The following is a 16,909-nucleotide window of genomic DNA, read 5'->3' on the forward strand; positions in this document are numbered from 1 at the left end:
CTAACAGGGGGGGGGGGTGGACTCTGCTCAGCGAGCATCGCCCATCCCATACATTACTATCTCTCAGTGGGCAGGGGGCTGGGGAGGAGGGAGATCCCTGCGAATGACAATCAAGGACATGAAATAAGTCCTCTGGACCGGCAAAGTGACCCCCCCAGCCCCAAGCTGAAAGCCGTGCGTGTGGGAAAGCGAGACGGATGTGACCTGATTCCCCACACCTCCCCTCCCCCCCCCCCCCCCAAGATCTCATGCAATTTATAATACATGGGATTTATGAAGCGACAAAGAGGTAGTAAAAGAGAAATGCAAGGTGGGGGATGGGAGAACTGTACAAGAAGCAAAGGCTGTAAGAAAAAGAGCAGAATTCTTAATCAGAACAGCTAGCAGTCAAAAAATGCAAAACACAGAGAGATTGATCACCTGTCTGATCGTGTCTAATACGTTTTGCCATCCCGGGCATTATTTTGTGCAGGTCTTTGCCGCCTTGACCGTTGCCTACCATATGCTAAATCAACAAGCACAAATACAAATCTCCTCAACTGGATCACTTTTCAGTGTAGATGTTATCAGCATTTTCAGGTAAGGAAATAATTCAGTTCCACGCCTCTATCCACTTTTGCACCTTCAATTATCCATAATCAAGTTTTCAAACGTTAACTTAAACTGAATATGCTCAAAGGTAAGCATTAAGTAAGGAGGTATGGGAAACCTCCCTTTGGGTACACCCCTGAGGTGCATGCCGGTATTAGATCAGGAAACTGTGTCAAGGGAGCTTACTTGTCCCCTGACTTTGGTTTTAAAAACTGGAAAAAAAAAAAAAAGAAAGACCATGCCAGCTGTAGGCTGCATTAAATAAAGAATAAATCACAGATATTTATAGCACTTCCTTCTTATTATATTGTGGTGCAGTAGCGGATTCTGCTCATGTTCAATTTGTAATTAGAGCATGGAACAGATGTGGCTTCTTAGTTTAAAGCATGTCTATTAAAACCACGCACCCTTCACATTGTTCATTAGGGCTGGATTTTTTTGCACCATTAAAAAAAAAAACAACTACATTGCAAGCAATATAAGATGTAGGAAACATTTGTCGGCCGAGAAATTGAGGTTACAGAGCTTCATAGTATTTCCAAAGCAAAATGGGAAGCACAGAAGTACTGGGAATCCAAGGGAGTTATTTTTAGGACGATTTTCAAAGCTATTTACCTCGCTCAATTGGCCCATCTGGAATTTGTTCTCCTTGGAGCAGGTAAAAAGTATATGTGGGGTTCACAATATGTGTACTTTTAGTTACATTAAAAAAGGGCATTCCGGGGGGAGGGGGAGGGGTGCAGGATGTTGAGACTAGGGAGTAAAGTGCACTCACAGAACGGCATTTTCAAATCTGCACACATGTTCCCCCTTCCCCCACCCACAAAAAAAAGAGGAGAAAAGTCTGTGGAGGCTTTTGTGTCCTGTGCAATTTCAAAAGAAAAACTACACAAGTAGTTTTCTTTAAAAAAAAAAAACAAAAAAAAAACTCCCTTCCAGCTATGCAGGTACAAAACTACATCAAAGTGGGCTACTAAAAATTGCCCCTTATCATACAAATGAAAAAAAAAAAGTCTTCATTTATTGTTGCATAATACATGGATTTGTGGCTTTTGGATGTGTAGCATTTGAAAACTTAATTTCATTACTTGGAAAGTGCTTTATGATATCACTGGGGCAAAGATATCCGGGAACACTACTCAATGACTGACACCACCTTCCTTGCAGTTTCTTGGAAGCTGAAAGCTGTTCTGCTTTGTAATTTTCTTTCTCAGAGTTCATTGGAACACCCTGAAAGATACAGAGGAAAATGAATAGGGGTTTGGTGAGGCTCAACCATCCACACTCGCATGCAAAAAAAAACCAAAAAAACATTCAGATATAGATGGACATTTCTGCCACTTTTTTTTTTTTTTTTTTTACTTGGGTAGCTGAAGTGGGAAGAAAGGCCTCTGTCTACCTGCTGTTTGGTTCATGGCGAACCAAAGCCTACTTTATTTCCTATAAAACCTAAGGCGATGCTTGGTTTGACCATTTTCCAGAGTGGTGATGGATGTTTAATAGGGGAAGTCGGGTGACACCTACATTTTTGGGTGTGGGTTGCCACAGCAAACATCTGTGACACCACTGGTTGCAATGTGTGAGGTCCCAATAGGCAGCTTTCACCTTCCACCAGCAGGGGCCTCCGTAGGCTGTGGGGACTAGCTTTTCAGTCCTTCCAGCTCCTCGGCCCACACTTCCTACCAGCAGCCATCCTGTTTCCTGCCTGGACACATTTATATATATATATATTCCAGGCTTCCAGTCAGCAGGTTGCCAGAGCTTGCTTCTCATTCTCCAGCCCCCTCTTTGGAGTTCTGCTTCCGGAGTCTGCCTTGTTGCATTGAGTCCGGCACATTTCTCACATCGTCGGATTTGCTGGCTCATCTCATCTGGTCTTCCTGTTTCCAGTTCCCCTGTGCTTCTTACTGCATTCCTGATGAGCCCTGCTTTGGGGGGCCTACAAACCAAGCATCGCCAGCCACTAGCACCCGTGGGCTCGAACTAATTGAGAATATACTGAAAACCTGGCTGGCCAAGCAATCCATGAGATCTGGGTCAATAATAACCACCGCTCAAGAGACCACTGCTGTCTCTGCTAGGCAGTGAGTCTAGTCCAAGACCTTAGTCAAAAAGACTACTTCCTAAACAAAATAATCAAATCTCAAAGCTGAAGTTTATTTATACAGTATACGTTTACAGAGTCTATAATTATTATTTTCTTCACTTTCACACACATTATACTAAATAACAATAAAACAAAAAACCCCCCAGAGATCAGATCTCAGTTGATTGTTCATTTAGAATCCCCCAACCAAAGACACGGACCCAGTCCCGGTGTGCCAAAGTATCAGAAATTACTGGGTTGGGTTTTTTTTGTTATTTTCCACCTAGTTGTTCTCAGCCACACTTTTCAAATCTCACTCTTTCCACGTGCCACTGAAAGCATAACACTCTGCGCTCAATAAAAATGACATAACACCTCAACAACGTAACGGGGGGGTTTCTAAAAATGTTTATCACAAGTTTTACAGATAACAAAGACAGAAAAGAGTATTCCCTGTCTTAAAGACCTTGGGAGGGAAGGGGGTCAATTTTCAAAAGGATCACACTTCCTGACTAGTTGGGTGGCTGAACATGGCATCTGGAAAACGTGCCCCTCGCCTCACAGAGGGGAGAAAATGAGGCTATGTAACTGCCTGTTTTCACTGGGTGGCTGTATTTAGCCACTTTAGGTGTTTTTTTGGGGGAGGCATGGTCTGGGCAGGGAAGAAACTTTACGGGGTCATTCATCAAATTGTTAGGGCCTTATCGCACGATAAAAGGGATCTAATGGATATATACACGATCATGTCGCGCGTTTGCATGCAAATATGATGAGTATGCAAAATCAGGAAAATTATGCAAATGAAGGACTGCTACTGCGCATCACAGAAAAATAATTCACACTGTTGCAGGATTTAATGTCAGATTTAACTACGCTTTTTTTTTTTTTTTTTTTTGCAGTAGAGGGGAAAAACTGTTTATATCGCACCACAGCGGCCGTTATCGCAGCTGTCATCACGAGCGATAAACTGAGGGCTTTTCTGACACACAGCCCTGATAAATACCTTTTCTTCCCTGCCCAAACTTCCTAAATCTTTGAGGTTAGGGGTAAGTGTACTAGTAGTGGGATACTGGTGGCCTCACTGGTCCACTTACACGATGGAAGCTGGATTTGCGTGCGCATGTATATGTCCATTTCAAGTACGGTGCACACGTGTGTGCATACAGCCTGTGTTATCCATGCATGCATATACATGCTTGCGGTCATTAAACATTGGTGCATATATGCGTGCACGGTATAACGTAGGCTGTACATGCACACATGTGCTCCCTGTTTGAAATGGGTGCGCTTAAGTATACATGTGTACCTCTGTTGGCTTTTGTACGCCTAGCAGGTGATATGCGCATACTTAGTTGGCTTTTAAAACCAGTTCCGTGCGTTCCGGCCAGAATTTTGGGCGTATCTTGCACTTTTGACGCGCAGCGCGCTAATGCATTATACACTGCGATCGGTTGTTCCGAAATGCAAGATTTTATCGCAGGGATTCTGAATGAACAATGCGATTTTTAAGAAATGTCCCTAAACCTGCCCCTTTATTTATCGCGGCCGCTGCTTGTAGAAATTTGATGAATCTAGGCCTTAGCTGGCCAAAGTGAATTCTCACCACTTGCCAGCTACAATGAGCCATCTATCTTTAAGCACAGGCGCAGCAGGCCTACATTTAGCAAGCTAGAACAGAGCCAGATTGCTGGCCACTGAGCCAAGCGGCAAAACTGAAAATCAACCCTTTGTGGTAGGAGGAATAGGGGATGCAGAACACACCATAGGGGCAGAAAAATGTCCGTCAATATTTTCTTATTCCATTCAAGCTCTTAGACTGTAGATCAGTGAAAGAAGCTGATGTAATTACTAGGACATGTGCTTGTTTAGCTGGATTTATCTCCCTGAAGAAAGAATGTCAATCTCCATTGGAAAAGCATTACAGGAGAGTGCTGCATACTACATTAAGCCTGGGTACATTATGTCTGCCATAGGGACCTGGGCTTGTAGAATGGATTGGTGATGGAGTGTCACAGCATGCTGGCCTATATGGAGTCAGCAGGTCAAATAAAGACAGGCCTGAAGGATTTGGCTATTCTGCCACATCCTTCAGAGTAAATGACAGACATCCATTGTAAAGGGATTTGTCATGTGAAAGAAAAAACGGTTGCAACATGGAGCAGAGACGTATTGTGTGTGTAATCTGTCATTAAGCACCCTGGATTACTGTATATGAATGACGAAACAAAATAACATGTTTCTTTCCCCATTCGTGTCTTGATTTCATACAACCCTAACTGCTGTGTATGATTCCTTTAGGCTGGCTATTACAGCATATGTGCTGCCTTGCTAAAAAATGAAATACATTTTGGTTAAATTCCATTCATGGGCACCCGTTCTTTGGTTATTGAATTAATAATCCTTCCGGTGAAGGTTTTTCCTGGTGGTTAATGTTCTAACCATGGCCCGGCAATGAATGCCGCAGCCTGAGAAGCTGTTCATGTCTGAACGTGTTCTTTGATGTTCACGAGGCGCGTGGTCACTCTCTTCCCGTTAGTGAAACAAGGCATTGCTGAGAAATTGGGGCCTCCCACTCAAGCAAACCAGAGTGCTTATGAAGAAGCCAAACAGTTTGTTAAATGCAATTGTTATTGATATGGAAGCCAAGTGAAAGGTAAGCGGGGTGCTTGTAACTTGCCATGAACAATGCACACAAGGGACAGATTTAGGAGAGTGGGAGGCCTGGGTGGATTAAAACAATGGTCTTAGTGCACCTCCTCTCCCAAAAGACTCTAGTTTTCAGGACATCTACAATGATTAAGCACGACCATTGATCCCCTGTCTTATCCTGCTCAGGGGAAGCCTGTTCACTTCTCAACGAATAGTGACAGTTTTGATTGACCCAAAAGTCTATGCCTATCCATAACAGGACTTCATCTACAAAGCATTATTAAAGGACATTTGCTCGCATTCAGCATGGCGATGCTGTTTTATTAGGAACAAAGTAATTAGAGGCCAATATTCAGTAAGCAGGCAGGCGGCAATAATATCTTGGAAAAGTTGCACATCTGATTTTGACTGGATATTCAGTAGGACTTTCGTGCTCAAATCTGCTGCCGAATAGACTCAGATAAACTTAGGCCAGTTAACTTTTCCAACCAGATTTCTGCGTAACTTTAGCCAGGAAGTGATCAATAAGTGGGCTCACCAGCTAAAGTTTAGCCCTGCCCCCGGGGGCACATTCTCTCATGCCCCCTTTTTGTCCAGGTAAGTTTTGTGTACACAAAATGTTTCCAGTCAGAAGAGGGAAAATGTCAAAATCTTTCTCTGTTTATCACCATTAGCAAATAATCTAGCATTAATATGTTAGGATTCGTAGGTTAGTGGGCCCGTGGTACTGCCCACGGGGAGGAGCCCCGCTGAGCCTCACCATCGGGAGGCGAGGTCAGAGCTATAGGTGACCCAGCCCAGCGAGTACAGGGAGAGTAGGAGGCCGGGTTGTGGATGTAGTTAGCCAGAACAGATCTCCCTAATAGTGGAGTGCTGAACAGGCCCCGGGGAGCGGGAAATGCAGGCAGGGTAAGGAGGAGTGCTTGCGAGGGCAACCCCCCCCCCCCCCAGGAGGCGGAGCCACAGAGAGAGAGTCAACACAGAAGAGTGATGTAGGATACCCGAGGCACGGGGAAGCCCGGGGGGGTCTCTGGCCATGCGAGGAAACGCTACCCCGAGGAGCGAGGGAGTGCGGTACAGCCTCGGAGATAGCAGGATGCCACCCCGAGGAGCGGGGGAGCAGAATGTAGTAAACGAAAGTAGCAAGGCGCTGTCCCGAGGAGCGGGGGAGCGCAGCACAGTCTCAAGTTCACAAGCGCTGCCCTCAGGAGCGGGAGGGAGGGGGGTGCAGCTTAGTCACAAGTGATGGCAAGGGCCCATGGAGCGGGGTACACCACGAAGCAGAGCGATGAGGCAGTGGCCCGCAGAGCGGGGTACACCTACGTTGGTCTCCACAGGGCAGAGTAGCACAGCAATGGTCCGCAGAGTGGGGCACACCAACGTAGAGGCTCATGGGTAGTGTAGTTCGGCAATGGTCCGCGGAGCGGGGTACACCGAAATAGAGACTCACGGAGAGAGCAGAGCGGGGTACACCGAAATAGAGACTCACGGAGAGAGCAGAGCGGGGTACACCGAAGTAGAGGCTCACGAGCAGAGTAGTTCCTGGGGCCGCCCCGAGGAGCGGGGAAGAAGGCAGACAGCGTCCGAGGTGCAGGGCCCTCCGAGGAGTGGATAGCCAGAGACAGGAGCGGGGACCCGAGAGTGTCTCACGTCATAGGAACCAGGAACCGACGTCCATAACGAGAACAGCAGGATTCAGCAAGGAAGGAACTTGTTGCCAAGTCAATTGGAGCCAGGCCCCCGAGGGTGCTTAAGAGTCCAGGGCTAGTGAAGTCATCAAGGGGAGACGCCCCTGAGGTTCCCCGACCTGGTGTCCTTAAAGGAGGGCCATGGAGCAGGCGCGCGCACGCCTAGGAAGGCCCTGGAGAGACATGGCGGTTGGCGGCGTCCTCGTTGCCCTGGGGAGTCCTGAGACAGAGCCATGAGGGGTCGGAGGCGGCTGGCCACAGCTGCGAGTCTTCCCAGAGGAGAGAGGGCAGCGAGGCACGAAGTGAGTAATAGCGGTCGCAGCCGCCTGCGACCGACGGTCATAACATAATACATATTCAGAGTGGGAGTATAGAGCACAAGTACTAAGCAATGAGCTTCCTTTTAAAAATTTAGCTTTCGAGTCTCAACTAAAAAGCATATTTCTTTCTAGCTCTGAGTAGCCGTAGCCACATCTAGGAATATTCACACTTTCAAATTAAGAAAGGAGCCCAGCCTGTGAGTGAAAAAAAGCCTCAGGAGATAATCTATATTTCCAAATTAAGAATAGGTGTCCATGGACTAGGCCAGCGGTGGCCAATTCCAATACTTGAGAGCCACAAACAGGCCCGGGGTTCATCATAACCAGAATGAATGAATATGCAGGAGAGGGATTGGACTACAGTGGAGGCAGTGCATGTACACCTGGCTCATGCATATTCATTGTGGATATCCCGAACACCTGGCCTGCTCTCGAGGACCGGAGTTGGCCACCCCTGGATTAGGCACATCATCTTGGGATTTTTCCAGGAATCCAGTCAAATACCTAGCATCAAACAAAGCTTGGCGCTCTTCATCCTCCTGTTTCTCTATAAAGGGTGGGAAATGATTATGCTCCTGATACAGGTGGCAAAACCTTTTCTGTAATTTTAAGAATTTTCACTAAACCTGTTTATTGAAGGAAGGAAAATATATGAGGCAGATATTCCTATCTCTCGCAATATCTTCTAACACCTCAACTTTATTTTGAAGCAACAAGCTCCTTTTAGAGGCAGCCAATACATAAATTCCACTTGTTGTCTAATATTATCCCAACACTATTTACACAGGCTCATTTTCATATCCTGCTGTTTACTACTTAATAAAGATTACTGTAATGCTGGTATGCAGGGGGAAAAAATTGGTTTGGTTCGAGCATTTTCAGCTCATTCCAGTCTAATTTCAGTTTTGGGGAATGGGATTTTTTTAAATATTTTTCAGATAGTTAATTTGCCATATGCTATTTGCCGAAATGAATAATCCAAACATTTTTGGACATTTTCAAATGAGTCAATATTTCCAAAAAGCAACTAATTTGCTGCATTTTTTCACATTCAGACCATCTTAATGCACATCTCTATCCTGTAGCATTTTTTTAAGTGGCCTCAGAAAGAATGGTTATTGTTTCCCAGATTACTTGTAAAGTAATCACCTTGGATTTAGCCATCGCCTACCTGAAAAGCTGCTGATGCTGCTGCTGTTGGTCTTGTAGTAATGCTGAAGGCATCTGTCCTGATGACAGTTCATTCCCAGACTCCACCAATCGTTAAAGTTGTCCAAAAGCTCCTTACAAAGCCTGCTCCATCCTCTGCAATTCACAAACGGCAACTCATTTGTCCACAGTCCCTTATCGGTAAGGCATCACCGTCACTGCCTTTACCTGGGATCTTCCTGGTGCTGCATCTCTTCTGTCAGTGACATCAGTTGGCATCGGAGGCATCTCAGCATCCATCCACTTGCCTCCAGCCAGTTTTAGGTGGAAGGATTATTATATGCTGCTCTGGCATCAAGGGGCTCCAAAATTGTCCCTGCCTGAGTCTCAGCATCAGCTCTCCAATACAAACAAGAGTTATTGGCACTGCAGTGTGAAGGACAGAAAATTCCATTGGGCTAACCAAGAGAGATGGAGCAGGCTCTGTTAAGTAAGAGGGAGCCTTGCCTTTACATTTCCCTATAGGAAAGCACAAAATTAGAAAAAAAAATATTTTAAATCAAAAAGTCAGCTGTTAGCATGCATCAGAGCACAACTATGTGTTGACCATCTTGGTTGATTAACTTTTGGTTACTCAGACCTGGAGTTTTGCAGTGGGGAGCATTCGTTTGGTAATTTATCCTTCTAAATATGTTATTAATGTAGAGCCTCACTGGGTCTCTAAGTGTTGCATATTCCACTGCTTATTCTTGGGATAAGCAGCTTGGAATCTATCTACCCTTTTGGATCCTGACTTGTCACTGTGGGAAACCTGTGACCTGGCTTGGAAACTGTTGGAAACAGGGTACTGGGCTCGATGGACCTTTGGTCTGACCCAGTAGGGCAAGTCTTATATTCATATGTTCTAACAGGTTATCACCAGACACCAACAAAGAACATTATAAAATCTTGCATAATATATATCATCTCGATATACACATGATTTCTCTATAATTATCATTTTGTCACCCCCCACTAAAACCCTATACTAAATACAACTTTTATTCATTACCTCACTCCCTCTCACATATCCATACACACACACAAACACACACACATTCATACAATCAATAAAATACAATGTTTCCCATCAATAGTATATTGATATATACACATCAATCTTCAAAGTGTATTTCTCCAATATATATATATATATATATATATATATAAAATGTTATCTATTTGGTCAACTTGATAAAGGTTAAATAAACTGCACTAAATATGTGACGTGGATTATTAAGTAATTTTCAAAACAGATCTTTCAATTCTTTCAAATGAAGGATTCAAACAGATTTATTTATTTATTTATTTATTTAAGGATTTTTATATACCGGGGTCCGTAAGAAACATCACCTCGGTTTACATTCAAACATTAATTCAGCAAAGAGCTTTACAATATAACATAATAACTGTATGAATATAAGACTAATTATAACTTTGTAAAAAAAAAAAAAAATAAAGAAAGAAAGAAAGAAAATTAATATAAGAGTGTCTGTAGAAATATTCTGAAAGGTATATGTGTTTGATGTACCATCTCATATGACAAAGGAATCCCTCCTCAAATATCTTTCTGATATTCCAGTAAAAAGAGGAAAGGTACCCCATCAGCACCAAGTGGACTATTTGTCATCAGAGGAGAGTGAAGATGTGTTTTCAAGACATCTGATTTGAGGTGTGGATGATTGGGAAATTAATTCAGGACCACCTACCCACCATTATTGCTGATCTTTAGAGGAAGCTTTAAAACTGTCCCAAATTGAGGGAGACTAATCTGTCAGAATCACAGATTTTGAGAATGTGCATTTGTTTGAAACAAATGGGCAAAATATAATGAATGAGCCTATATTTGTTTCATTCATGGCCTCCTGAAATGAATAGAAGGGTCCTAGAAATGAAACATATATTCTTTGTCCCATTTGTTTATATTTCCCATTCTTTTCAATAGCCCATTGAAGTCTATAGCTATATACTACCGAGTAAAAAAATAAATAAATCTGGTAACTATACCAACCAGCTGTTGCTGTGTGACCTCACCGCCTTGTCAGAGCTTTCCCAGAGTCAAAGCAGGACAAGTTGGCAAGAAGACCAGCCAGAGGACAAATCATGGTGCAGAATCTTTTCAAATAACCTATAGCTGCTATCTGGATAAAGTAAAGTTAAAATCCTCCCACTGTAAAATCTGATCATGTGCAAGAAGGAGTCTGAATTTTCTCTCTAGCTCTTCATAGAGCAGGATATGCTAGGAGAAGCTCTCATAGAGTTTTTAAAAAGCTTAACTTTTAGCTTTGTAACTGGCAAAATGTAACATCTAATCTTCTCTGTGCTGCAGTTGTCACTCATTATGCCAAGAAGAAAGACAGTGCACTGTTGCTGATTTTGATTTTTAACTTCAGTTGAAGCAGTGCTAGTGATTTTTTGTCTCTGGATAGTGTGATGAGCATAGCACACTCAAGAGACTGAAGAGAAGAGTCTCGACAGGCTGCCAGTCTTTTCTGTTAGTTTGAACAGATGTTTTGCGTGTGCACACAGCACAACACACACACACTATATATATGTCTGTGGGTGTGTGAGTGACACATTCTCCATAAGTCAGTGGTACTGTGAGTTGGGGTACAATTATAGTATCAATAAATTCATTTGTAATATCCAAATCCCCAGGAGACAGTGCACCTCAGCAAATTTTATCATGTCAGGAAAAGAGAGAGGAAGGGATCTTGGCAGGGTTAGAAGCTTTAGCAGGGGAAACAAAAAAAAATAAGTCCTATATCTAAATTTAAAGAGGGACTCTTTTAGGTCCAGAATGGTGACAAGGAAAATAGCTCAACACAGAAGAAATTAACATTTGGAGAATGAGTGTCATGGCTGCCTATTCCTCCCCCTCTTGTTTTGGAGCAGAGGGAAAATATTGGAAAGTCATCTGAAACTGGCATTAGAAGGGCAGGATAGCAGAAGTACATTGCCTAAAACCAGCAGCATGTTACTCATTATTACCTTATTCTCAAGCAATAAAAGCAATATTTGCACCAACTGATTCAGAGGAAGAATCTTATCTGGGATTCTCTGAATCAGAAAATATTGAAGAGATAGTAGCTGAAGAGAATTTGGGAAGTTTAGTCAGTAGCAATTCAGTGATGGGGGAGAGAGATGATGATGATGTTCTTGAGATCAACCCAGGAAGAGGAGATAGCACAGATAAAGGAGCGGGTTTTAATACCTACGCGCTGGCGTAGATTTGTGCGCGCAACCCTGCATGCACAAATCTATGCCCGATTTTATAACATGCGCACGCAGCCGTGCGCATGTTGTAAAATCCAGGGTCGACGCGTGCATTAGGGGTGCACACTTGTGCACCTTGTGCGCGCTGAGCCCTAGGGAAGCCCCGATTGCTTTCCCTGTTCCCTCTGAGACTGCTCGGAAATCGGAGAAGCCTCGAAGGGAACTTTCCTTCTGCCCCCCTACCAGCCCCCAGCCCTACCTAATTTATTTTTCAAGTTGCACCTTCCTCTGGGCAGGAGTAGGTTGCGTGTGCTGGCCTAAAGGCCCTACGGAGGCCTCTGGCCATGCCCATGCCCCGTCCCTTTTTTCAAGCCCCAGGACATATGCGCATCCCAGGGTTTGCGCGGGTCACCGGGCCTATGCAAAATAGGCTCGGCACGTGTAACCCCCGGTGCGCATAAGGCTTTTAAAATCTGCCCCAAAGAATGTGAGTGAAGCTTCTGACTTTCTTCCTCAAGGTCCACTTTCTAACTCAACTTCAGTGGCAGCATCAGCATCCAAGGATGGAGAGAAGGGATCACAGAATAGGACTGAAGTTTTGCTCAGTGTATTTACTGCATCAAGGATATCAGTCAAGGGAAGCAAATGCTGTTTGCAGCATCACCTGCAGAAGCAGCACCCACTAGCACTGGCATCAAGGGAGGCTGGCAATACTAGCCTGGGGACCCCTTCAGTGACTGTCAGAGGAAAGTGGTTGGAAAAAGGAAGACTCTTCCCCAAGAAGCTCCCATGGCCACTTCTGGTAGTTAGGTAATAGGCCAGTAATCCCCAAACCCTACGTCCAAAGAGGCAACCCACCATAAACTAAATGGGGTGGTGTTCCATAGCGCTATCCCAGGACAAGAGGCAGGCAGCATCTAATATAGTAATGAGAAGCACTGGGAACTTGATTGCTCTTGATAACCAGCCCTGGCAGCTAGTGAAGAATGTGAGCTTTAAGTGTCTGCTACATGTGTAATCCCCCAATTATAAAGTGCCTCCAGGACTACATTTAGTAGGAAGGTCAACTCAACCCTGTACAATCAGTGCCATAGTAGCATCCATGTGTAGCTGGATAAGGCAGAGGAGAGCAGCATGCATTTCACCAATGATGTCTGGAACAGCATGAATGCTATGCACTCTTATCTTCCCTTGATGGCATTCTGGTGGGATCTGGTTGAAACAGCGGCTAACAGCAGCTCTATTGGGGATGAGGGATCAGCATGCAGGTGGGCTTTGCTACACATCCAGTTGATTGATAACTCCCATACGTCATTCAGTATTCTATCAGTTATAAGAAAGATGCTGGAGGTTGGCAACTAGACCAGAGAGGCAGGAATCTTCAGGCAGGTTTCTTTGTGTCAGACTATAGTGCAAATATGGGAAAAGAAATAGAAGATGGGGACTTTCAGAGTATCAACTGCTTTGCATACTTGCTGCACCTGGCAGTGAGGGATTCCCTGGGGCTGGGGCTCAACAATGATGAGAATTAATTCCTGAAGAACCATATAAAGAGGTGCAAGAAAATAGAGTTTTCCATGGAAGTGTACAGATGGGGCAGCTTCTCTGTGAGAAGCAGGTATGATTTGGGATAATTCATAAGCATCTTATTCAAGATGCAGGTACCCACTGGAATTTCACCTATATGATGCAGCAGAGATTAGTGGAATAGCAGACACCCCTCCATAATCTGTCTCTGGAAATAGAGATAAGAGTTCATTGCCCTGCAACATCATGAATCAGTAGTGATGAGGCAGCTGGTATAAATCTTTAAGCCCTTCAAGGATGCTATAGTGGTTCTGAATTCCAGCGGCACTATCCTGGGTGGCATCATCCCTATAATAAATACTGGAGGAAAAATTACAGGGCTTCCATGAGTAAGAAGGAATGGCAGCAAAGGTGTTGCAGGTCCTGAACTCCCTGCAGCAGCAGATACAAGAAAGACTGAAATCTCTCGCACAAAACATTGCATACAGTACACGCTTGCTACACTTTATGATCCATGGGTGGAAGGGAGTCTCGTCCTCCAGTCCCAGCTTCTCACATTCATGAAAGAGATTCTGGTAGCTAGAGTGTGCGAACAAGAAGTGCCAGAGGCTAAGGCACAGTGGGGATGTAGCACAGAAAAGAGTGGTCACCTCAGAGTAGTGCAAGCAGGAGGAACACCCTGTCAGCTACCACTTCTACCCCCACATCAGTACTAGAGATGAGCTTAGTTTTTCCGTGTCGGGTCGGATTTCAGTTCGGGCACTTCGTTGAAAAATTTTCTTTTTTTCGCGAACCGTTTTTTGGTGGCATGGATCAGAGGAAACGAGTTAGAAAACAAAACGAAAAAAAATACGAATCGGGGGAAAAAACCGAATCGGAAAAAAAACACCGCAACCCTTCAATTTTACTTTATTACAACCCCCCCCCCACCACCACCACCACCATCCTGATCCCTCCCCAAGACTTACTAAAAGCCCTGGTGGTCCAGCAGAGGCCCTCGAGCGATGTCTCCCTCTCGGGCCGTCGGGCCTACCACGAATCAAAATGGCGCCGGTGCTCTTTGCCCTTACTATGTCAGAGGGGTTACCAGTGCCAATTGGTCGGCCCCTGTCACATGGTAGGAGCAATGGATGGCTGGCGCCATCTTCTGCTCCTATCATGTTACAGGGGCCGACCAATGGCACCGGTAGCCCCTGTGATATAGTAAGGGCAAAGGCTATCGGCGCCATTTTGAATACTGGCAGCCGATGGCCTGAGTGCAGGAGATCGCTCCAGGACCACCACTGGACCACCAGGGACTTTTGGCAAGTCTTGGGGGAGATTAAATTAAATTAAATTTGAAGGGTTGGGGAGGGTTTGGGGTATTTTTATATGTGCCTTTTCTCCCCCCCAAAAAACAATATGAAAACCACACAAAATTTTGTGGGTTTTCTTATCGTTTCCATTGCCCCCCCCCCCCCCCCCCCCCCGAAACATGACGAAATAGGAAATATAGTCTCTATTTCCTATTTTGTCACAAATGAATGCACATCCCTAGTACATAATACGCATGGCAGGTAGACAGAGCAGCGCCACTGTCCCAGATGTCCCAGATGTACCACCTTAGAGGTGCTGTAACATGCCTAATTGTGTTGCCCCGATATATCACCTTAGGGGTCTTTCTTCTACCACTCTGCCTACTCGCCATGTCACAGATATGGGACCCGCCCCCCCCAAGACTTGCCAAAAGTCCCTGGTGGTCCAGCGGGGGTCCTGGAGCGATCTCCTTGCACTCGGCCATTGGAAGCCAGTATTCAAAATGGCACCGATAGCCTTTGCCCTTACTATGTCACAGGGGCTACTGGTGCCATTGGTCGGCCCCTGTCACATGGTAGGAGCACCAAGATGGTGCCGGGGCTGTCCATTGCATCCTACCATGTGACAGAGGCTGGCCAATGGCACCGATAGCCCCTGTCACACAGTAGGGCAAAGGGCTATCGGCGCCATTTGATTACTGGCAGCCGACGCCCGAGAAACAGGAGATTGCTCCCGGGACCCCCGCTGGACCACCAGGGAATTTTGGCAAATTTTGGGGGGGGGTGTCAGGAGGTTGCAATTAATTAAATTTGAAGGGTTGGGGTGGATTTCGGGTTTCGGGGGGGGGGGGGGGGGGGAGCAGCCAAAATAAAATTGGTCCGAACCGCAGGAAAATGAAATTTCCCACGGCGGGCCAATAACGAAGCCCGAACCAAAAGGTTTGGCCGAATCACATCTCTATTATGTACCAGCATGGGAATTTTGGTGCCTCCGTGTTTGTTGTTTGGATCTCAGCCTAGTTCTCCTATCTATTTGTTTTTGGTTGGTTATACTTGGGAGTTTTGACCTCAGGAAAAAAATGTGGAAAAATAAAGACATACAGATTTCTCCTTCTACCTCACCTTTTTTATGGTCATTTGTTTTGATGTTCTCTTTTTTTTTTTTTTTTTACAATCCCAGCCTAGTTCTCCTGCCTTGTTTCTTTGTTGGTTATTATGGGGTGTTTTTGTTCTCAGGAAAAAAAAAACTGAAAAAAAGAAAAAAAATGCAAGTTTATCCTCCTACTCCATCTCGTTTCTGGTTCTCTACCTTACTGTTTTGCTGTACATCTCCAGGATCCCAGCAAAAACCATCAGTCAGAAGGAAGAAATGCAGGGACCAGAGAGAAGATGTAACACCAGAAAATCAACAAAGGGTATAGACTATGTTCAGCTACAGAATATGGGAACAAATTACCAGGAAAGCCACACAGATGAAAAACCATTTATATTTCCTGATTGTAACAAAACTGTCAATCAGAAAGCAATTTTCACCAGAAACCCATCGTTCTAACCAGCAATAAGATGGATTTTAAGTACGAAATGTAATAAAAGCCTATGTCCCAAAAGTAATACTGATGACAAATCATTCTCTTGTACTAAATCTAACAAGTGGCAAGTGCTTCATCAGGAAGACAGATATCTCCCATGCCACTCTACCTTGCTGCTGTAGCCCTCATGCTAAACCATGGGGGTCTTTTGACACTCAGCTTTGCTTTCATACCCACATCTTACAGCTTTGGGTTCTTTCTGCAACTTTGTCTTGCTGCCATACTCCATATTCCTCACCACTGAGGAGGCCTGCCTTGCTCCTCTCATAATGCCTGCTCTGCTTTGTCCCTTTAATAGTGCATTGAGGTTTTCCTTGACACCTTTCTGCTTTATTCCCCCATCATGGTGCCTTAGGATGTTGTTGATGCCGTTCATGCCACTGTTGTTGGTGCCCTCTTTTGAAAGCCTTGGAGTGCTCTTCCCTCTCTTCCTGCTGCTTTGCTTCTCTGATGTGCCTTGAAGAACTCCTGCCACTGTTGCTACTCCTTTGTCCCTTTACAGTGCCTTAGGCTACTCATGCCACTTTTTGTGCCACATTGACGGTCTTGATGTGTTGCCATGCCTTCATCTTCTGATATCTACCAATCAGTTGTATTAGAACTGATGAGAAAACACCAGTTTTTTTGAGCCCAAAAAAAAAGGCTGCAATGCATCCACCATAGAACTTTAATGGTAAACAAGCTAATAAAATTATAAGGTGAATTTTCAAAAGTTGTGCGCATAAAAAATAGTTCTTACACATGGAAAATAGCATATACA

General features: G+C 44.6%; 1 long non-coding RNA gene across 1 annotated transcript; it reads left to right on the forward strand.

Annotated features, from left to right (window-relative positions):
* Window positions 1-252: 252 nt before the first annotated feature.
* On the forward strand, window positions 253-16,157 carry LOC115089579. Its single transcript, XR_003856177.1, has 3 exons — window positions 253-289; window positions 473-579; window positions 15,896-16,157. It is a non-coding gene; the product is annotated as an uncharacterized LOC115089579 (long non-coding RNA).
* Window positions 16,158-16,909: the final 752 nt, after the last annotated feature.

This window comes from Rhinatrema bivittatum, chromosome 4, assembly GCF_901001135.1.
Source record: "Rhinatrema bivittatum chromosome 4, aRhiBiv1.1, whole genome shotgun sequence".
NCBI classification, from domain to species: Eukaryota; Metazoa; Chordata; class Amphibia; order Gymnophiona; family Rhinatrematidae; genus Rhinatrema; species Rhinatrema bivittatum.